This window comes from Trichomycterus rosablanca, chromosome 2 (genome assembly GCF_030014385.1).
Source record: "Trichomycterus rosablanca isolate fTriRos1 chromosome 2, fTriRos1.hap1, whole genome shotgun sequence".
Lineage (NCBI taxonomy): Eukaryota > Metazoa > Chordata > Actinopteri > Siluriformes > Trichomycteridae > Trichomycterus > Trichomycterus rosablanca.
The window spans coordinates 23,624,165-23,648,689 of record NC_085989.1 but is presented as its reverse complement, the minus strand read 5'-3'; the positions used below and the strand labels follow the sequence as shown (position 1 = coordinate 23,648,689).

The 24,525-nt window shown below is 37.2% G+C and overlaps 1 protein-coding gene across 1 annotated transcript in view; it reads left to right on the top strand.

Annotated features, from left to right (window-relative positions):
• The window catches only part of cacna1ha (calcium channel, voltage-dependent, T type, alpha 1H subunit a), a 105,471-nt gene that overhangs the window by 20,074 nt on the left and 60,872 nt on the right, over window positions 1-24,525 (top strand). The window lies entirely within an intron of this gene.

Sequence of the window (24,525 nt, the reverse complement as noted above, 5' to 3'; positions counted from 1 at the left end):
ACAGGCCCCCATGAGCTTTTTTCTAGCCCAGACCAAGCATATTTTGCTACTTATAAATAAAAACATGATAGATTCCCTTGATAATTGGCCTACATGTTAATATTCTGGGAATGTAAGTGAGAATACATGGATACATGGATAATGGTGAGACTACTGTAATGAAATGGCGAAATGAGAGTGGTGAGTCCTGCTTTTCTATCACTGACTGTCATGTTAAAAACTCTTGACTTTTTATTGTTGTTTGATGCTTATTACATTACAGCTATAACATCAAGCTGCCCTAAAGTGCTTTGGTATTTGTTCTGACATTTTCTTGTTTACTCTTATTTTTACTCTCATATTATAATGTGCTTGTTTGAATGTGTGGTACTAAAGGGTGGTCAAGGTAATCGCAAACCATTTAACACCTCACTGAACCACAAATGACAGATACAATTTGTCTTTGGAATCCTTTTCGCTGGGTGGTGAGTGTTTTTTCTTTCGGTTACAGCTCCAGATCTGCACTGCTGATCTTGTCTTAACTGAAGGGGGTTCTGATAGTGAGAGGAGGGTTATTTGCTTTAATTGGACCCCAAGTGATTGCTGACTGAGATGGCTCAGTTCAGATGGCTCCAAGCTGGCACCACAGTACATGTAACTTGTAACCAAGGTAACACTTTGCCTGAAGGGAAAAAATCACTAGAGCTGTCATACCAACTCACATGTGCAGTTCAGAGAAGCTTAGCTTTTGGCCATGACAGCTGGAGGAGCCTTGTTTGTGTTTGTGTTGGAGCTGTGTGTTGAGTGTCTAAAGCTTACTTAGGCTTTTGGAGCATTAGTCACGGTGAAAAGAATCTTGTGACCTGAGTATACTGTTTAAGAGAACATGTCAGAAAAGCCCAAATCTATCTGTAACCTGTGGATGAACATACTTAACTAACTAACTTTAGTTTTATGCTGGGGTTTTATTTTAGCTATGCAGGCCTGGGTCTGTTGGTTCTGAAATATTTAAACATGACCATTTGAACACTGCTTAGCCTTAGCCTCTTTTTAGATGACATTTCCTCTGCGTCATCCTCACACCCAGTGTACCATAGGCAGCTTTGTAGAGGACAACTTAAACTAAGCCACTCAATACAAAGGATTTCTGAAATAAAAAAAAATACTTTTTTTTGTTCCAAAGCAAAGGGCAACAATTCTTGAACATTTTCTGAGCCTGTGGCAGTTTTTCTCTCAAGCCAGTAATGCATTATAAATACTTGGGTAAAGCTTTTATGAACCACACTGCCACTCATCAATAAGTTGTGTTTATGAGTTGTACTACATGTTATGAAAAGATTTGAGATAATAGCTTTGTGATACAAGCACGTCTGACATATTAGTGATATTTTTCATTCTTTTATTTATCTTTAGTAACCAGTTTATTCTGGTCAGGGCTTTAGTGGGCATGGAGCACCCCTTATTACTGGGCACAGTAGTGCCCAGTATAAATAATTACTGATGTGTTTTCATGCATATTGTAACACATCTTAAATTCTGTGTATTCTGACAAATTCTACCTTCAGGACATAAAATAATTATGCATAGTACAGCAGTGAAGATAAAACTGGTTTACAGACTGGCACAAATATGTTATTACACCCATCTTAGAAGCATTGTGTCTAAATATGAGTATGGTTGCTATGGTGTGGTAAGAAATGTATGTCCTCAACATTACCATAGTGACCTTAAGAAAATATGTTTTAGTTTTTATTGCTGTATTACTGTATTATTCTTTGTCCTGCACTCTTTTTGTGTGAGTGTATGAGTGTGTGTGTGTGTCTGTGTATTTGCCACAAACAGTAATAAGAGTTACAAAATTAAACCAGGGTCATTGTGTGGCACAAACACTTCAAACATGCCTTTGGTCAGTGAGGCCAAATAACTGAATTCTGGTTTTATCTGACTACTACTAACTCTTAGCCACAATGCTTTTTCTTAATTAATTCTTAATTAATCATTTAAATTGCGGACTAAGCACGAATTAAACTTTTTAAATATTTTTAGATGAAGTCTGTAGCAAGCTGTAAAGTGCCAAAGTCTTTACAAAAAAAAGTCCTCAGTCAGTGACAGATGAGTGAAAACTATTTCTCCTGCTGTAAGTTTACTAATGGATCCAGTTGTAATTGCCACTCTAACACAGTTCTGTATAACAAATTTGTAAGCTTGTTCATTGTGCCTTGAGGGGGCTGTTTGAGGGGAACGGTGCCTTGATATGTCTAAGACAGAATCATTAAAACAGGAATGTAATTACTGATGGTAAATTACACACTGTCGCATTCCTGATTGTAACCCTGTTACTCCAAAATGATTTTGTATCAGCATGGTCCTAACATGAAACGTGTAATGACCTGCAGGAAAATGGTTGTGTAGCTTTGTAAAGTTTACAGTTGTAATTAAATTATTTAACCCCCATTGCAAAATAGATATATTTCAAACATTCAGCTGTTTGCAATAAATCAGTCAAACAATTTAGTTAGCTCAACACTACTAATATAACAAGTGGTTTCTCCAAATTCAACACAACATGCCACTTTTAATGACTACAGCAGTCTCAGAATTATTACCTCCTGAGGAGAACCCCTCATAAGAGCTTACATTTGCAAATCATGTGTTGTCTCAAGCACACCTAATGCAACTAATTAAGGGCTTCATTAGCTGCATCAGGTGTGTTTGACATAAAACACATCAAAAACCTGAACTGATTAGGAGGTTTTTGATTGTGACATTTTATTGCATGGTAGAAAAATGCAAGAGAATAGTCCAGAAAGTTAAGAGGAGAGATAATTGCACAATCACAGAAAAGGATACAACAATATAGAAAAGGCATCAAATGTTCCTAGAGATACAACTGGAAGCATAGTTCACAAGTTCAAAGTTTAAAGAACTCTGACTAAACTATCCATATGTAGCAGAAAGAGGAATTATCACCGATTGTCACCAAGTTCCTGAGGGGACAGATGGTCAAAAACCCTTAAGTGAGTGCAAAATACCTGCAGCAAGATTTGGTGGCAGCAGGCACTGAAGGTTCAGTTTGCACAGTAAGGTGCATACTAAATGCTCCATGCCCAAACTCCAAGACTTACACCGTGACGGACCAGCTCCAGTCAACCTGACTTGAACTCCATAGAAAATCTTTAGGGGATTTGAAGAAGGCGATTGCAGCTTGTAAACACAAGAATATTAGTAAACTGGAGGTCATTGTCCACAAGGAATGGACTAAGATTTCTCAGGAACGCTGCTAGAAGCTCGTGTCTGGCTATGCATTACATTTGCATGAGGTGATAACAGCAAAAGGGTGCTCTATTAAGTACTGTAGATGGAAACCACTGCATATTATTAGTTATATTAGTTGTGTTGCTATTTAAATTGTTCTTTTTTGAGTTGCTTATTGTAAATAGCTGAAGTTGTAAATTTTGCTAATAAACCTAATTTGCAGCCGGGGTTAAATAATTTTGATTGCAACTATATTACTGGTATTTTGTGGCATTAAGAGAGCAGTGACTGATTAATCACAGGTTGTTCAGGGCTTGTCTGAAAGGACTGACCTTTTGGTTTACTACACTGATGTTTTTATATTACAAGATGCTCAAAGATAAAGGTTAAATAAAACCTTTAAAGGTTGAAATAAAAATAATATTAGGTCAAAACAGGAATTGTGTAATATCTCTCATGATGTTTAAATGTGAGCTCTGATTCCTTGCTTTTGTCATGACAGAATAAGTATTATAGGCTATCATTGAAAACATTGGTTAGTTAACTGCTATTATTAGTGACTGCATTGTTTAACACATAGTTTTTTGACATTCTGGTGATGTAGTGTGCTACTGATACATGTAATGTGTTTTTTGTTGGAGCCACAAATGTCAAATTTCTGTGGCAATTTTGCTCAGGTGGCGCAGCGGAAAAAAAAACCACGCTAGCACACCAGAGCTGACATTTCAAACTCGTCGGTTCGAAACTTAGCTCTGCCATCCGACTGGGCTGGGCGGCTACATGAACAATGATTGGCTGTTGTTCATACAGGGTGGGAAGCCGCCTAGGGACCTCGTAACTGATGCAGTTGCAACCTCTGCTTGCTGGTTGATGGTACCTGCACAGGGACGAGGGATAATGTGGACAGGGTGTGGCTCTCTGTACACAAAGCTAATCTGCATATGAACTCACCTCGTGCAGGTGAAAAGATGCAGTCGGCTACTGCACACGTGTCGGAGGGGGCGTGTGACAGTCTCGCTCTCCTCAATCAGCAGTGGGGATCAGAATTAGTTAAGAGGAAGCGTAATGCAATAAGGTAATTGGATATGACTAGATTGGGAGGAAATTTGTGAAAATGCAAAAAATAAATAAATAAAATTATGGCAATGAGATTGTTCTTAAGAGATCTTAGGAACTCCTTATGATTTTTAGAATACATAAGAACACCTAATTAAAAGGTTCTTTATAGTACATTTACTTAAATGTTTTTTTTCTGGATCTCTAACTGGTTCCTTCAAGAACAACTGTATGAGAAAAAATAGACATAAATTACCAGACTAAACAATGAGCAAATCGCAGGTGTTTCATTTTATTAATTATATATAAAGATAATTACAATTACATGTGGCCTTATGTTATATAACAGAAAGATGCTGTTTTACCGAAGCTCTTTTTCACTTTCTAATGTTGCAAGAGCACTCTCTCCTCAACAAAAGATATGGATTTTTTTAAATAGAAGAAAGGTTTAGTAGTCCTGAATTACCTGGATTTTTGTTCACCGAAGTTTTCCCAGAGATATATGATTTTCTGAGATGAGGATGAATCAGTGAAAATTCTGATACCCTTTCTAACACAAATGTTTCTTTCATTAATTTAAGTTCTCAATTATTAAAAAAATGTGGTAAAAAAATAGAAAAGGTTTATTTCTAAAACTACCAGTAAGGAACCTGTTTTCATTGTGTACATGTTCTGCTGTCACAGACTTTAACAAGCCAAAACAGCAGGTAGTGTTTTGCCCTCCTGCCTCATTTTTCATCATATTTTGGAACAGAAAGAGCTTAGTGAGGTTAGGGCACATAAGTATGCGTCATTGCAATGCTGTAAACCTAGGGTATTGCGTTCTGTATTTGAGCAGCAGGAAGGAAACGTGGGCCAGTTTCTCCACAGGTGATCAGCTATGAGTCACTGGTACTGTCCAAGGTGCTACAGAGTGTGGAGGTGGCACTGGCACTGCAGCCTGGCAGCACACCCATAATTAGCTTTGAATAGCACATGACTGAACTTACTATTAAGTGTGTTTTTTCAGAAGCCGTAAGAACTGCAAACAATGTAATCTCAGTCAGGTCTATTTTTTATTCTTTGATGGTACAGATTTTATTAGAGGCTGCACTCTTCTAGCTAAAGAAGTCCCAGTGCAGCAGGAAAATTTGATCTAATATTGTGTATGTATGTAATGTATGCAAATGCCATTAGGATTATGTTTTGTTAACATCTCTAAAAATCTATGTAGGGCAATAAAAATTTTAAATGTGTCCACAGTGGTGGCTGTACAGACACTTCACTTGCAGAGTGGAAGAGTTAGTTCTCAGTGGTGTTCAGCTTTAAGGTCCTAGCATGGCTAGAGAATGTTTTATTATTGTATTAATATTTAAATATAAATCATATTATAAATAATAATGTTGCTTTGCTCTACTCTTCAGATACAAATGTGTAACAGAAACTTGTTTGTGCATAAGGCCCTATTCATACAAACATTTATCATGACAGTCTGGCAAAGCTTTTTGTTCTGGTTTGCTGTCGATAACAATATCAGCAGAACACAGCCAGAAGAATGCCTGTCCATCTGAATGCAGGACAGCGTCTGTCTCTGCTTTGAGCCTGAGAGATATTGACATGCATTATCCCTAGTGTGTGACAGTGTATAGAAAAAAAAATCACAGGACATAACACAAATATACTTACACATACATTTGTTGGAACTCTGGTAAATCATTTGGAATTATAAGGATTTTATACTACCTTAACTAATATAACAAGAGTGTCATAGAGCCAGACTTTTACTTGAGATTGAAGTATAGGAAATCTGTTGGGTTGCTGGTTGATTTTGGCTTGATTGGAACAAAAACATGTTAGGAAACATACATAGTTTGAATTATACTGGCCAGTTCATGCCTTCTGAATGTAAGTTCCAAAGCTATCCTGTCCTGTCATGGCATTTTGGGGGTGCACTGTCGCCTCAAAGCAACAAGTCTTTTCTGTGTGGAGTTTGCATGTTCTCCCTGTGTTTGTGTGGGGGGTGGAGACATGCAGCTGTTTCTTTTTTTAGAAAGGACTTTTCTATGTGGTGTCTTTTCAGTAACGCAATTTTTGTTAATTCTTTTTTATAGTGGATGAATGCACAGCAGTTTATACACATGGTGTAGGTTTTGCAGGATGTTCACTTCTAAAGAAAATAGCAACAGTTTGGATTTTCATTCATTTTTGAACAGTTTGTATGATTGATAAAATAAGAATGGCTTGAAAAACTAATTAATCAGACGTAGGCTTTTTCTTAATGCAAGTTTACAAATGTTTGTCTAAGAATCTCTGAAATTGTTATAATCAGGGCATGATTGACATGAACAGGTCTGTCTTGAGAAAAGCAGACCTGGACATTTTATTGTGGGCCTGTGGTAGCCTAGTGGGTAGGGCTTTGGGCTATCAACCGGAAGATTGGCGGTTCAAATCCAGGCTCTGCTATGCAGCCACTGTTGGGTCCTTGAGCAAGACCCTTAACCCTGTCTGCTCCAGGGGCGCCGTAAGTTGGCTGACCCTGCGCTCTGACCCCAGCTTCCAACACCAGCTGGGATATGCGAAGAAAGAATTTCATTGTACTGTACATCTGTATATGTATATATGACAAATAAAGGATATCTTTCTTTCTTTCTTTATTAAAGAATCTGACTTGAGTAGCATTCTTTGGTCCTGACTGCTGATAGTCAAAGACAGAATAAGTGCTTTTTTAAGCTTGGTCGTGGATAAAACCACATTTTATGAAAAGTTAATGCAGAAATTGGATATTTCCAAGGGAGTCCCAAACTTTTCCTTGCAAATGTAAATGCATGCAAGCAGACATACATATTACGACTATATCCTGTCTGTGACAGATTATATAAATCATACATGCAGCCAGTGATCAGAACAGAGCAGATGAAGCATGACTATTAGCTTATTTGTGTTTGTCACTGAATTCACAAAATGTCCCATCACGTTTTTAGTCCATGTGGTCTGTATATCTTACTGCATCTCATGTATTCTCTGTTTTGGATATAATCTAGCAATATGTAGGTTATAACTTACAGTCAGCCACAGGGTGATTACATTTTGTATTGCCCTCCAGTGTATTATTTTGCGATAATCACCTTCTGGCTCTGTGTTATCTATCTAATAGCAAAGCTATACAAAATCATTTATTTGACCTATAATACTGATATGCCCTGAAAACCTACATGCTTTCATTTAGAAATACATTAAATAGTGTTTTGGAAGTACATAGCAACACAGAGAACAGTTAAGAAATGTAGAATACTGAATGAACATGTAAACACAGGGAGACTAGACTATTAGTGTTTTAGTGTAAAACCTGAGCATTTCCATTTATGGTAAAGTGAGAGTTGGTGAATGTGGTTTACTTTGCAGTGCAGATATTAGCTGACTACACTGAGTAACAGGAACTGTCAGCTGGAATGATAGAAGTGAATTTGTAGCTGCACTTAGCTATTAATTATACACACTTAGGGGTTCATCATCTAGAACTATGAACAATATCGAAAATCAAAGAATGTCTTGATTAAATAATAATGTATTCCACAGAGCTTTGTTAAAATGTGTTATAGGAGTAAAAGGTCTCATGAAACGTAATTTTAAACTTCAGAAATTAGCTGTGTAGAATAATAACTTCAACATAATATGAATAAAATGTTCTAGAATGATCCCTACACCTTTACAAAGCTATGTGTATACATGATTGTCAATTTAAAACCACATTTCCTGCTGTCATTCTTAATAGCACACTGGTTTGCTACCTGCTAACGCACAATGTGTTAACTTTTATTTATTAATGTTGGACATTTTTACAACACTGTAATATCCTTTATATAAAGGTATCCAAATGACATTCACGATGGCAAACATGCTTAAACAACAGCCACTGTTTTTAAATAACATGTCAAATGAGTGCATCAGCGATGGGCACTACTATTCTGCCCTTGTCTTACTTACTTTATTTGTATTTGTATTAGTTTCTCTTCTTTTGCTTGTTAAACTACTGGAAATCAATAATGTCCCTTGGGATAAATAAAGTATCCATCCATCCATCCATCCATCCATCCATCCATCCATCCATCCATCCATCCATCCATCCATCCATCCATCCATCCATCCATCCATCCATCCATCTATCTATCTATCTATCTATCTATCTATCTATCTATCTATCTATCTATCTAATAACCAGTATAAGATCTGGGATGTGCCCAAGACATGTGTATCACTGATGCAGAAATATTATTTGCAAGACTATATTTTAGATTTATTAAATGGTGAACAAACATAATCATGTATTCCAAGTGTTCCATAACCAAGATTTTAAGAAAGGATTGTAAATTCACAGTTAACTGTCTAGCTAATTATCCTAGCATACTTAACTCACTTGTCTGAAGTAATTGCTAATTTTCTGAAGTGTTTTTTTAAAGTAAGTTTCATTTGAAATATGACTTCTTGTTGTAATGATTTATTTAAAGTAAAAAAAAAAAACCACATTAAATAATTATAGGAGCTATCCAGCTTTATCCTGGTCAGGGGTTCAACAGGTCTGGATAAACTGGGAAGCAATGGGCGCAAGACAGGAGCACACTGGACAGGGCATCAGTTCATTGCAGGGCTTTGGCCACCCTTCCCTGACATTACCAATTATATCTGTGTTGATACCCGGCCAGCCCAAAGCACAGCTGAAATTCAAACCTGGATCTCAGTAGTGGTGGACTAGGGTAATAGACTACTGTCCCACCTGACGACCTACTTAAGAGAAAATATTTAATAATGCTTAGTTGTTATTTATTAACCCTTAGCCCGTCGACGGGCTAGGAATTTATATTATTGTGTTTCTCTGTATACTGTTACACCGTCAAATTATCATCGCTGCTAAACAAGGTACCTTTTGATAGCTTAAAATCTCTACTTTTTAGCAACGTAAACATTGAGCTTATTTTGTTTATAAGTTCTTTTAAAAACACAAAATAATTGTAGGTCTGATAAATTTCTGCCAGAAGTACAGCGTTTATATTTTGTAATATTATACTGCGGTACTTACATTAAAACCGACAGCATTTATACCAAACAAGCCAGCACAATCTCACCATCACATTTCTGCTGTTTGTTTTACTTCAAATACATCAGCATCCAAAATATCCCGGAAAAGTTTCATATCTGATAAAGCTCTGCCATCAATGCATAGCATGCAATGCATCAAAGCACTCGGTAAACAACACCACCGCGATAAATTTATATGAAACAAAAGCATGAGAGCTAAACCAGCGCATACCTGGATCTTTTATCTTCAATCTGAGTCCAAATTTATGTTCATTAGTCCTTCCATTCGAGATAAAATCCACTTTTTGTAAATGTTTACAAACACCGGTGGCAAGCATGTTTTATAACTTTATAAGTCAATAACACGCGAATATCGGCTCGTATTGTAATGAGAAAGCACTCACAGTACTCAAAAACCCTCTCTCTAACTGATACTGCTCAGTGTTTGGCTGTTAGGTTGCGTAATACCTTTACAGCCAATGTAGAGACAGTATTCATCACACCACAAAATACTTGTTTTTCATTGGAGAAATGCAAAAATATTAGCATATTTTGCTTTTGATTGGAGGACCAGCTTATATCCCGCCCATCTTTTTGCATTTAGCCTCTCGGATTAGTCTAAACAGCTGTACTTCACCAGCCGTCACCATGGATACAGATTACGCACGCTTGAATGTGAGCTACTGAGTCAATTAAGAGAGTCATTCTTCCCTCTTAGGGCTGATAATATCGTGAACAGTTCAACCGCCTGCCTGTATCATGTTACAAATGTATCAGTTTATGTGTGTGTGCACGCTGGGGGAAGGGAGTGGGGACTGGCTGCCTGTGAGAGAGTTCATCACTCCAAAAAACACTCAAATGTTATAAATAATGACTTTATAAAGTATAAATAATGCATTTTACACATTTTATCTGCAGTATAATCTGTTTATTCTGAGTTGGAAAGCTTTGGAGAGATTTGGAGAGCAGCGGAGTGTGATGCCACTCCAGGTGCAATAACTCGAGATCAGAATGAGTTATAGGCCTAAGATTTGGGCTGGTGACAGAAAACCCCTTTGGCTACAACTCTATAGTGTTGTGTAGGTGGTCTGCAGACCTGCAGTCCTACTTATACTCACTGAAACTTTGGATTTTCAAAAAAAAGCGCCTACATTATGGGGGGGTTTTGTCATCATTTGATCATTGTAACATAACATCATGGCATTTGGCTGTGTTTTTCTGATACTTTAAAGGGTTTTCTATAACACTGAAGTATAATTTTTGTGTTATCTTATAAACTTTCTGAATTAGAAGCCTTAGAAACTAGGTATGTCTTTCAGGCGAAAAATGCACAAAAATAGGCTGGACTACCAAGGGGCTTGATTTCATTGCACCCTAGAACCAGTTGTGTGCTCCTGTCTGATAAACAGAGGTGAACTGTTGCTGCTGTAAATTCAGTTTTGGTCTTTTTAGTGTCACTTGATGCCTGAAGAAACAAGTCTTGTGACAAATCATGTTACATCAATAAATGTAAAAATTTGTACAAAACGAGCTTTAAAAAAAATAAGAATCTTGTCAAGTGGAGGGCAACAGGGGGCTGGGCTGCTTTTCATCAGCTCTGTTTTCAATGCAAACACTCAGCAGGCATCTTTCTTACCGGTTTAAGAGTTAAAGCCTGAAAGGGTAATAGGGATGTGTGACAGAGATCGTTTGAAAGCCCATGCAGGATCCTGGACTTTCTCTCCTGCTCTTGTTTCCTCCTGTGTAGATGGCAACTGGAGAGGAGTGCAGAAAAGCCATTCATCCTGACAGCCATGAAAAAGCAACAGTAAGACTCTACCAGGGACATCAAGGTAGAGTTCAGTGGTGAATGCCAGCAGTGTAACAGATCTGCCTTGGATAATGTGAGAGTTCTCTACATCCAAGCATAACAATGCTTTTATTTACCTTTTATTTATCCAGCACTTCTGCCATGGCTTTCTCAGCCCCCTGATTTTAACCCCATATAGAATCTGTGGAGTGAGCTAAAGAGGCTGCACAAAACAGCACCTAGGACCCCAGAAATTGTGTAAACAGTAATGGTCTCAAATCTGCTCTGTATTGTTCAACCTTGTTAGTTATAGGATGAGAATAAGTCTTTGTTGTCAAAGGAGGGTTTTACAAAGCTTTAAATGCAGAGGTGCCAATAATTGTGGCACATATTAAACATTTACTTTAATTAAAGGTTGTTGTTCTTTTCATTTTTATCCATTTTACTCATCTTTCCAAGAGGTGCCAATAATTGTGGAGGACTCTTTTTTTCTGATTACAGCTTGTTTAAGTTGTTTTCTGATTACAGATGTGTTAAATGCAATCAAAGTAGTTGTATTTTGACTTGATTTAATCCATTTAAATTAATGAGACTGTTCATTAAAATTAATGAGAGAAGACATTAAAGCTGTCTGCATTCATTTAAAATGAATTGGATTTGTGGTATAGAAACAGTATATGGCTTCTCAGGTTTTGATGCTAATTCCAAGGTTCAGCGAGTACATCACAAATCTCAAACGATTTACAGCAAAAGAGAGGCTGAAGGAAAAATTGCTGGCACACCTTACAGGCAGTTTCTCATTCCCTTTAAAAAGTGATAGATATGAAATTCACTAGAAGGCAAAAACAGTTGGAGATTATGAGCGGCTGTTGATTTGACAGCACTTGTCAAACGCACCTCCCTGGGTAGTTGAAGAATGTGTGTGTGTGCAATGGAAGAGGGACTCCATGTGACACCTGATGATTAATACACTGTGAGCCACCTCAAAGTGGAAGACTTTTTTCTTCAGGGACCAAAGGTACATGTTCATACCCCCCAAATGAAAGAGAATTCATGGCCAAGCATGGCCTAATTTGGGCATGAAAACACCAATAATATTTGCCTGAAATGCTGAATCAGTGTTGACATGTTTATGAAACTGGACATAGATAAATTAACGTGTATGACAAGTGTTTGTCACAGGACACAGTCGGTATCTGAACCAACTGTCATTAAAAAAAAAAAATTATTTTACCCCTTTTTCTCCCACTTTTTAGCTTATCCAATTGCTACCTGTCAATCATCCTCTCACTAATGCTGGTCCCTGCTCCTGATTGGGGAGGACAAGGCTGCTCCACGCCCCCTCTAAGACGTGCACAGCAATCGAACATCTTATCACCTACACTTGACGAGCGCAGTGTGGTACAGCACTGTGCACGGAGGGCCACACCCCCTACCGCACTCCTTCCCCATCTCCGTGCAGGCACCACCAACCAGCCAGCAGAGGTCGTAATCGCACTAGTCTGAGAGAGAGACCCTCTCTGGCTTTTAGTCCCGCCCCTTATCTGAACAACCTGCCAATCGTTGTTCATGTAGCCGCTCAGCCTTCAGCCGGCAAGGCAGAGCTGAGGATTCGATACGATGTATTCATGATCCAGCTCTGGTTGCAGTGTGTGTTTTTACCGCTGTGCCACTTGAGCGGCCCAACTGTCATTTTTATCTAAAATCTTAAATTGTTATTAATGAAAAAAACCTTATTTGAAGCTGTGATAAAACAGTGAAGGAATAAATGAATAAATGCTGGTCCTAAAACATTACCTTGCATGGATTTTATATTTGCTTAAACTTGCCTAAATTTTAGAACACAGCTGTCCGGAAAAAGGACAAAATTAAGATTAGGGTAAATTAAGGTAATTTAAAATTAATTATATATTTAATTCCCTGTTTTTTCCCCTGTAATCTGTAAATACAAAATTGTGTTATCACTGAAAGAAGTAACATTAAAGTTGTAAAATGAATATTGTTTTAAATATACAACCCCAATACCAAAACAAGTTCTTTGAAAGTCAAAATAAAACAAAAACTTTTATTTGTAAACTGTATATGTATTTAATTCACGATACAAAAAACAGAAAGTTCATGTTTTACCTTTAAATTTCTGAATTAATTTAAATATACCACAACTCTTAATTGTATGACGGGGCAATATTTTATTTTATTTTCATATTTTACCACTGCTTGATCCTGTGTCATGGTGGGTTTGGTTTCTCCGGAATCACTAGGCACAATGCAGTTAACAAACTCTGGACAGGACGCCAATCCACTGGTTTGACTGATTGTTGTTGCTTTTAGTACACATGTTGAATGCAGCAGATATGGGCAGCATAAAGAACTAGGTGACAGGCAGCCATGGTGAGTACCCAACAACTGTGGTACGAGAAAGGAAAAGTCTTCTATCGCCAAGAGGTTGTTGGTTAGCCAAGACTCGTTGACTTTTTTAGACTTTAGGTTTGTACACTGGTAATTACATTGACCTCGCAATCATAGTGGCATAGTGGTAAGAATTGTACTTTAACTGAAGACAAACTTGCCATTTAAGTAAATACACCTAGACTATGACAGTACCTAGAGTTTTAACTTGTGGCCCATTTTTTGTGCTTTGAATCTATTAGTACTATTCTATTTATTACTACATTTGTGAGGCCTGTGAGCCTGGCTTTTTGTAACTAATAAAGCTTTTTATGTCCAAACTGAGAACCATTAACCAGTTGAGTAAAGCAAAACATGCACCTGAACTGTGGACACAACCTATTCTAAAAGCATGCCATAACTATGCCCATGGATTTCTTGTAACTTGCTTGAAGGAGCCTGCTCAGTCAGAGTGTCAGTCAGATTACTGTTCATAGAGACCATTACTCAAAAATGTCCTATGCAAGCACACATATCATTTAATTGTGGGGTAACAGTGGCAGTATTCTTATGTTCTGGTTTATATCATGCCTTAAATATGTTCAGAGCAGGTTTGAGCTTTGGCAACCCGATAAGGATACATTTATTGAACAGCAGTACATTGCCCATATGATGGTTGTAAGTGCTTGAAATAGGCTAAATCACTCACTTGTAATCTGGACAAGAAGCAAAAAGTTTTTTTGTTTGTGAGTAATGTGCCACAGTGAAAGTTCAAGCCTAAGGCACAGTGTTAGTAGGAATGCCAGGGTGCTAGAACACACACAGAACCTGGTGAGCTGCTCCAGTGATACGTGGGTGTTTGTGGACACATGGAAAGTGGCTTTATCGTTCAAGCAGATGCATGGTCACAAATCTCCATGGCAACTATGGTTTGTGCTAATTGTGTCTCTATGTGATTCCCGTCCACAGCACTAGTAATATGGGAGTGCAACTCTCCTCCAATCAGAACAAGCAGTGAAAATAAAACAGGGTGAGTGTAAACAGGAACAATTGTATTATGTCTTGTGATCAAAGCTACTTAAGCAGGTACTTTTACTGTAGATGAGTTTGGAATTTGGCCAGTAAGCAGAAGCCCCAAGCAAAGAGAGAGTCAAAGTTGTGTAGAACAGGTTTACGGTATATAGTCTGAATTTTTCTGTTGTGGGCTTTGTGGCATCCCAAATGACCAATGACCATATGCACAGCGGTATAAAGAAATGTTTTTAGCATATCCCACTGTGCAACCTTGTCTTGACCTGCTGCTAGTGGTAGGTACTCCAGTGGCCATCAGTAGTCCATCAGCCTTGCCATGCACCTAACAGATATAACTTCTTGACATTAACTAGTATTGACAACTCAACTGGTATATCACAACACAAAATATGATCACTTAAAAACTAACCACACAGAACTAACGACATCCTGCAACATAACATAGTAAGAAAAATCACCACAGGTGTTCCTTTACAACAGTTTTATTTGAGAGAGATGGATTTCAGGTGCTAAATAGAGAATGCTGCATCCATCATTGTACATTTACAAAAGTGATTAGCTTAAATGCTTAAAGTGCCACAAAATTAGCTAGTTAGTGCGTATTCAAGGTGGCGCGCAGAGTTTTTGTGCAGCAAGAGCCCACTGCAACCACTGCAACCTGATCAGGATGCAGAGCTTATTGAACATAAGTGAGTAAATTAACATCACAAAATAAATTGAGCTTTAACTAATTGTTAATGAAAGTTGGAATATGATGAAATATGACAACCCTATATTAAATGCCACTTTCTTTAATCACAGTCACAAAGTATTTCTACTTCTTTTGTGTTATGATTACTTTGATTATGGTTGACATAGGCTTTATTTTTTAAAGCTAATACATCTAAAAATGTTAAAATATTTTATTACATTGATACATACAGATGTTTACACACCCTTGTTACAATGCCATATTTTTGTGGTTTAAAAAAAGAGATCAATAATTTTTACACATATAGAGTACAATTTAACAAACTAAAATCTTTTAGGGGGGTAATAAAAAAACTTACAATAATGTGGCTAAAACCTCTAGTTCCAGCTGAAGAAAAACAGACCCAGAGCATAATGCTGCCACCAGCATGTTTTACTGTGGGTATTGTATTCTTTTGGTGATGGTGTTGTTATGCCAAACATACCTTTTGGAATTATGACCAAACATTTGTGTTTTTTACATGGGTTTGGCAGACGTGATGTATGTCTTTGCAAAATGTAGTCAGGTTTGGGTGTTTTTCTTGCCACCTTACCCCACAGCCCAGACAGACAGAATACAGGAGATTGTTGTCACATACACAACCAGTACTTCCCAGACCTAGATTTTCTAGAAATAGCTTGGTTAAACACTTTAATATTTATAAAAGTATGTAGACTTAATACCCACTGTAACATCTACAATGGTCTCTTTGATACTGGTTTAATGTGTTGAATAATTAATTAAAAATCTGCTAGAGCACATAATACTTCTCTAGTGACTCTGCTGCACTGTTTTTAAATGCTTTAATGTATTTGCATTGCTTTTTGTACACTCCCAAATATTAATATCATTAAATGCTAAATTTTGTCTACCAGGATTTTGTTTTGCCCCATACTTAGATAATTTTACAAATTCATTACTTAGTTCTGTTATTCATTAGATTTGTAATCAATGACAATTTATCATGGAGCCTATAGTTTATTCACTACTTTTCTTTTTTGTTGTGCAGGTGTGGTTACTGATGGTTAAAATAGCTACAACCCAGTGCCAGAGAAATGTTTCACCTTGTGAAATAAGTAATGTAAATCATATGCAAATCCAACATGCAAAAACCAATCTTTGGATGCAACTTTGGAATAGTACAATGCATCTAAGCTTGAAATTTCGAGCTGCATTTATTTGCTGCTGTGTTGCTTATCACCATACAAATGAAGCATAATAATGCTGTGATCAGAGTAGTGGTTAATTGTGAATGAGAACACAATGAAAATAGATTTTGATGTTGGAAAATTGTAAACAAGACCAGCAACGAAAGACCTTAAACACAGAGCATTATTTATACAGTCTTATGCTAAAGTTTTCTGAACCTCTAGTCAAATTACAGGTGTTGTTGGTTTTCTTAGTAGAAATTAACATGATCTTTATAAAGTGATTTCTACCTTACTTTTGAAATGAAAAATATCAATAGCAATGTGCTTGTGTCTGTGTCAGTTATTAGATAATCATCATGAATCATGAAAATGAAAGCCATAATTATAATTATAATTTGGGATGTTCTTAGGTGGTGCAGCAGTCCAGGTTTGAATATCAGCTGAGCTCTAGGTTTGAATATTAGCTGTGCTATTTGCTGGCCAAGTGTCTACATAGACATGATTGGCTATGTCTAAAGGATGGGCAAAGCCTTGTGATGGATTGGCACTCTGCCCAGGGTATTTCTGCCTTGTACCCAGTGTTTCCTGTGAAAGCGTATCCATACATAATAAAGCAATTGATAAAAATGAAAATGACATGAACATTATTTGAGATGACCATGGCTTACCTTTTAGACACCACATTTTTTTTTTTTTATAAATAAAACCCTATAACCCCAAATAATTTGTAACTATAAATTGCTGTTTAACGGCAAATTATATAAATAATATTTTATTCAATATTCACTTTGTAGATTTTAGTAAAGACTCTATGTAATATATTTACTGTAATGTATGAACGTTTTTACAAAGTGTACATTTTAGTTACTTTTCTGGCACAGTTTGATATAGTAAAGAGTAAAAATGGAAGCAACATTTCTGTAAAAAAATTAAAAATGACATACTTTAGATGTATCAGGTCTTTTGTATTTGACCCAGTGTTTACATTTACATTGTTGTCACATTTGTTTGTGTAATATGTGAACAGAGTTTCCAAGCTGAGTTTATGCTGGATTTGTTGCTCCTTTTTTCACATAGTTTTTGTCTCTTTATACCAACAATATACAGTAAATATGTTTGGGGAAAACATTTAGTTTTGGTTCCACAGGGAGACAAGTGTTCCTATGGAGACAACAAAACTGCCGTTCAATTTGATCATTCTCTTGTTTTCTCTCTTTATGATTGTATCACTTTCTTTCTGAATCATAATGTCATATAAAAATAATTGTATAAAATATCAGTCATTTTATTTATTCATTAATATCTTCATTCTCATCATGGCAAATCCATCCCTACTTATTAACACTTAATGTATTCCAAGCCCAGGTCAGGGCACAACTACACTCACGGTGTAAACTCAACCCATCAAGCTGTTGGCATTTTGTAAATATATTTATTTGATCTGATCTTATGCATGAGTATGTATGTCAATATCTGAGTCTGTATTCAATATAGTCACCTTAGCAAGACAGTGATTGACATTTTTACCAAAAATGTAAAGCACTATGTTATTTTTTTCTGAAAGTCAGTATCCCTAGAAGGCTTGATTTTCAAACATTAACATTTGTAAATATTTTTATACTGTGTATGCACATATGCAAATAACCACATTACTGGTAAAAGTGGTTTTAAGAGACTAAGGGTTACAACAATACATTTATATGGCAGTTTATTTAATACACTACTATTAAAGAATACTATTGATTGACTTGTTTTATTAGTTCTTGTTGGATTACATAAGACCCTCCAGTTGCTTTTAAGCATAAAGTGAGGGTTAAAGTTTTTTCCTGACCTTGACAAGGTGACCACTGTTTAGTGTACTTTAAACTTACAGACAGATGGCATAAAGCAACATTTCTGGCTACCACTGTCCCTGTGGTATATATATATATAAGTTAACAGTCTTGTACAGTTTCAAAGGTTAGGTTGCACATTTTCAAGCTGTGTGTTTTTTCTCACTTGGTAGCCACTGATTTATTGATTAGCCAGCTAGCTAGTCAGCTCCAGGCTGCTATTGCTGATTTGTTGCTAGTCACAAGAATTGGCTTGTTGGGTATGTACAATTTAATTTTACAAAAGGCTAGGTAAATGTTTCAGTACGGATAAGTGGCTCATTTAAAAATAGGCACCCTTCACCCCAGTGAATGGTGCCTCCTTGTAGAGCCTAGCACATCTATTAACACCAAGCAAAGTGTTACTGTCTTGGTGTCAGAACAGCAAACGTCCATCCTCCACAAAATCTGGACACATCATGCTCCAGCTCTGGCATGTCCGCTCCTGCCTTACATATGTATAACCCATCCCAACCAAATTTATTAGTTATCCCAGATGCCTATTTGGTCAAAGTGTGAAAAGCTTTAGTGCAGGCTGTCTCAATCATGGCTAGGATATTGCCATGGTCTCATGTGATGCTTGGTTTTGCTTTGTCAATTAAAAATTTGGTGTTTCCAGTTCCTAACGAAAGGACATATTGACAAAATGTGGATATACTTATTGAAAAAGAGAGCACTTGAATGAGACGTGCATCCTTAAACATGCATCTAGTATTCCTCACATTGGAGCAATGTCTGTACGCCAGGAAGACCAGCGTCGCTCAGAGACAGTTGAAAGAATCATGCAGCTACTAACTTACTCAGGAAAGAACAGGTACTATGTTAAAAGCATAGACGAAGTCATTCATTTTGTCATTGTAAATAAGCTAGCTCTCTGTGGGAACCGTCAGGGTAATGGGGATAAGGCAAGCCTGTTAATTAAGTTGTTTGATTACACCATTCAAAAAGCTTTCTCACAGAAATTGCAAAATGCATCCTTGAAAACACTAAATACACATCAAATGTCATTCAAAACAAAATTATTGAAACTCTCACTCAAATGGTTTTATAAGAAATCAGGGCAAAATATAAGAAGCTGACTCTCCTGCATTTAGTCATTGAGTTCGTGTGCGTCGGATTGTTGTAGGACATCTTCCTCTCGCCACTTCTTTCATATGTAAATGTGAAGTTCATAATTTCACTGCTCCTCTTACTCTGACTGCGCTGTGATGCTTGTTGTCATGGTACCATGTACACGAAGTGGTACATGCACATTATTTTGGATTTGTAGCATGAATGTAAATAGATTGTTGAGTACAGTGTTCATCAGAGATGGGGACTCGAGTCAGACTCGGACTCGTTTCAAATGACTCGGACTCGACTCATGACTCACAAAAAAATTACTCGTAAACAACAAGAGTCCCTAGTGTCAGCATGTGTTAACATTAGTTATGTGTGCTCTCTCTCTCTCTCTCTCTCTCTCTCTCTCTCTCTCTCTCTATATATATATATATATATATATATATATACACAGTATATACCTGCAACACACGCAATGGGTAAATGTTACAGCCAGCTTCCAGCGTAGTGATGAAGTGTCGCTCCCTACTCCCTACACAGTTTAAAGTTCACTACATTTGAATATTTTCGTTACCTTTAAATTGGAATCCCACTTAAAATGCTGTAATACCCTACGTAGTGCACTTCACACGAACAACTGGGGTGAATAGAATGCTACTACAAAATTGGCGCTAATAGTTGAAACAGCGCTTTCTGAAGCAATCATTTACATTTTCAGTATTTAGCAGACCTTCTGATTGTAATTTTTAGTAAGAAATGCTGTTATTTGCTTTTATTCAGTTTGCGTCACACAGATGTGTTAATGAAATGCTTGATTGGCTTTCTAACGAGTTCGTGTTTTACTTCACAAGCAGGAAAAGTTTGGAGGTTTTTAATTATAAGCACACATTTACAAAATAACGGATTATATTCCTAATGGGACAACACACGGTTATATATTTAATAGCATTTGGAAGAACATAAGCTAAGGTAAGCAGTGGTTATGATTTCTTTAGCTGTGTTTTGGATTTTGGCCGCTGTGCCGTGATTTATCGCATGCTTTTGTTTTGCAATGAAAACAAAACGTATCAGTTTAAGCTTTTAACTGGTACCTTCTTGTTACGGAAATTACATTCATTTGCACAATGACTAGGAAAGTAAAGGCACTAAATAAAACGGCAAAATACAGTTGCTAATCTGTTATTGTTTTTTATCTGAACTTACATATTATTTGTTTATTTCTACGCTACATTTCCAATATATGTTTTGTGTATATTATATTGACTCGTGACTTGACTCGGACTCGTATTTTGTGACTTGTGAACATCTCTGGTGTACATATAAACATCTCAGTCTTGATCTATAATCAGAATAAATTCAGTTGGATTGGAGAAAATCTTTGCATATATACTTAGCCAATTATGGCAACAGGGATCACTTTAACAGTGAAAACTTATCAATAAAAAAAGAAAGTTGTTTGCAGCTCCGTTCCTGAAGAACACTTCAGTGGCTTGATTGACTTGAGTCAGCCTGATGCTAAATTTGTATGCAACAAAATCATTTCTTATCTCCCTGTGTAGTCTCCCTGACTACTAGAGATTACTGGATCAGCCATCATTATGTCCCCAGGTCCACAGTTTACAATGAGAAAAACATCATAAGTCTTTTATCAAAGGTAGCGGAGGATGACAGTGCTGCTGTTTATCTCATTACAGACACATGTGGCGTTTTGACACAGCTAAACAGATAAAAGTGCTTTGGAAAATTTATCTTACATTTTTTGGTACACTAAACCCAGCCGTGAATTCTGCATTCACAAACAGTGCTAAAGAAGGGGTGACTGCTTCACCAGAGACATTTAAAAAAAGATGAGCTGTGACTTGTTCTTTTCACTCAATTTTCACTGGAAATACCAATTATTTTAATAGAAGAAGGACAGTGAAAATGCAGCTTAACAATAGTGTTTTCAACTAGGCGTAATAAATGGCCAAACTAGCACTCCAGATCTGTCTGAACAGTTATGTTCCGCATTCTTGATAGCTATTGTACATGTGAAAACTCAATACCTGGTCCCGTAGTCACACCTTTCTCTGCAGATCAATGCTGCATTAAAGGAAACAAGATTTAGTCATTTTGGCACATAAGAAAACCATCACAAAAATCTGGACATTAATCAGTTTGTTTCACAGATTGCCAGGGCAAACTACAGCCTGGTCCTGTAATTAATTTCTGTACGCGTTCTATCTTCTCTCTCTCTCTCTCTCTCGCTCTCTCTCTCTCTCTCTCTCTCTCTCTCTCTCTCTTTCTCTTTCTCTCTCTCTCTCTCTCTCTTTCTCTCACACACACACACACACACACACACACAATTCATTTGCTAATCATATCCGTCCTAAACATTGATCTGTCCTAGGCAGAACTATCTAGGTTCATCATACAAATGTTCATCATACTGGCACTGCTGCTTGACCCTGGGCATTCTGTTCTGTTGTAGCCCCTTTAAGATCCAAATCAAAAATTGCATTACTACTTCATACAAAGTCTCATTATAAAATCTAAATTTGCATTACTACTTCATACAAAGTCTCATTATAAAATCAAAATTTGCATTACTACTTCATACAAAGTCTCATTATAAAATCAAAATTTTATAATGAGACTTTAATGAGATGCTTTAATTGCATAAATTTTGCAATCTTCTCAAAATTAATTATGCCCATGTTTACATACACTATAGGACAACATTTTTGTTGTTGTCCACCTAGACTTTTTATACACTAAAATGCTTTTTATGAACTGAAATTTTTCCAGGTTAGTGGAATCGTTTAACAATATTATGCACTGTAGAGAGAGAAGCATACAAATCTCTTTAATTCTTTCTCTGAAGAACATTGTTTCAAATGTTTCAATAATTTTCTCACACTGGACATCCTCTGCCCATCTTTGGTACTCAAAGACCTTTTGTGGATACTGCTTGTGTTTCAAGTCGTGATTACAATCACCTGTTGACATCACCTGTTTGAAATCACATCGTTATTTACTTATTTTTTTGCTGTCTGTCTTAATGTCTGATACATTTTTACCTACAGATGTGTATGTGGGCATCAGTTTGAAACATCAGTTTGGTTTTGTGGGAAATGCATTTATCTAATCAATAAACATACTGTGCAGATTAAGAGGAAAATTAATGATTAAAAATCAGCAGCAAGTTTTTGTTGCATAATAAGCTGGATCTTGCTGATCTGTAATGTTTTTAAGTTATTTAGGTTATATACTGATTTTATGCTTGGCTTTACACCGACGAGGTGAAGTGAATAACACTGATTATCTCTTCATCATGATACCTGTTAGTGGGTGGGATATACTAGGCAGCAAGTGAACATTTTATCCTCAAAGTTGATGTGTTAGAAGCAGGGAAAGTGGGCAAGCGTAAGGATTTGAGTGAGGGCCAAATTGTGATGGCTAGACGACTGTGTCAGAGCCTCTCCAAAACTGCAGCTCTTGTGGGGTGTTTCCAGTCTGCAGTGGTCAGTATCTTTCGAAAGTGGTCCAAGGAAGGAACAGTGGTAAACTGTCGACAGGGACATGGTGTCAGGCTCACTGATGCATATGGGGAGTGAGGGCTGGCCCGTGTGGTCCATTTCAACAGACGAGCTATTGTAGCTCAAATTTTTGAAGAAAATGCTGGTTCTGATAGAGAGGTGTCAGAATACACAGTGCATTGCAGTTGCAGGGCTGTTTTGGCAGCAATAGGGGGACCAACACAATATTAGGAAGGTGGTCATAATGTTATGCTTGATCGGTGTATGTCTGTATATTATTCATCCACTTTGGTTGTATCCACTGATTTATTAGTTGACATTTGCTGCAGGCAACATGTGTTGGCGATCCATGCAGTACTTGCACGTTTAGCATCTTAAGAGGTTGATTCCACTCTACATTATTTTGCATCTTGCTAAAGGTTGCTTATTAATGTGATGTTATTTCAGAATAGGTTAACATTGTAACAGACACTACTTAGAAAAGTGGCACTAGCTCTGATAATGCATCAATTTGTTCCATTAATAGATGACAAAACAAAACTAATTTCAGCAATTTACTTCACTGTGTTGGAATTGGACAATGAGATTGATCAGAGCTGACACCACAGTGGAATAAATGATATGAGACATGGCCTCTGGTACACTTTTTCTTTATGTGTATTTATTGTGATCTCATCATGAAATCTCCTAGTCGGGGCGTTAGCAGGCTGACATTAAAAGCCCATGGGTAAGAGCCCTGTTTTGACTTTTTTATTCATGGCCACGGTGCACACTTTCACATGGATAATCTTTTCCTTTATCTTTTATTGTAAATGCTGCCCTTCCCTGGAGCATACCCACCCTAGCTGACCATGCTTTTGGATGTTATTGTAACATGGTGGTAGCTGTTTATAAGCTGTACTACATTAGGAGTTGTGTTCCTCTGCATTGCCTGCGCTCTCTTCTTCACCTCTTTACCACACTCTCCATTACTTTGTACACTCAACCTCAAATATTTAAACTCATCCACTTTAGTCACCTCAACTCACCATCTCCACTTCTGTCCTTCATTGCACATGTACTCCGTTTTACTCCTGATAACTTACATTACCCTTCTATCCAATGCATGCCTCCATCTCTCCAGGCTCTCCTTAGCCTGCTCCCATCTTTCACTACAAATATTAATCCCCAACTTTGTCCGTCAGCCTGTTTTTGACCATTGCAAACAAGAAAGGACTGAGGGCTGACCCTTAATTCGCTTTAACTTCCCACTAATGACCCGCCTGTCATTCCTACTTTGCATCTCACAGCTGTCACACTGTCTTTATACATATCTTACACCAGCCTGTCATCCAGCCGGTCATACTTCGCTGCCCCTTTCTGATTTCCTTATACAATACCACAGCTCATCTCTTGGCACCCTATCATAAGCTTTCTCTGGATCTACAAACACACAGTGTAACTCCTTCTGACCTTCCCTATACTTCTCTAACATTCTCAAAGCAATTTGCTTGCATGAAATCATATTGCTGCTTACAGATCCTCACCTCTTTTCTCGACCTAGCTTCCACCACTCTTTCCTAGATCTTCACGCTGTGGCCTATCAACTTTATGCCTTTGTAGTTGTTGCAGCTCTGCACATCACCCTTATCCTTAAAAAGCCTTA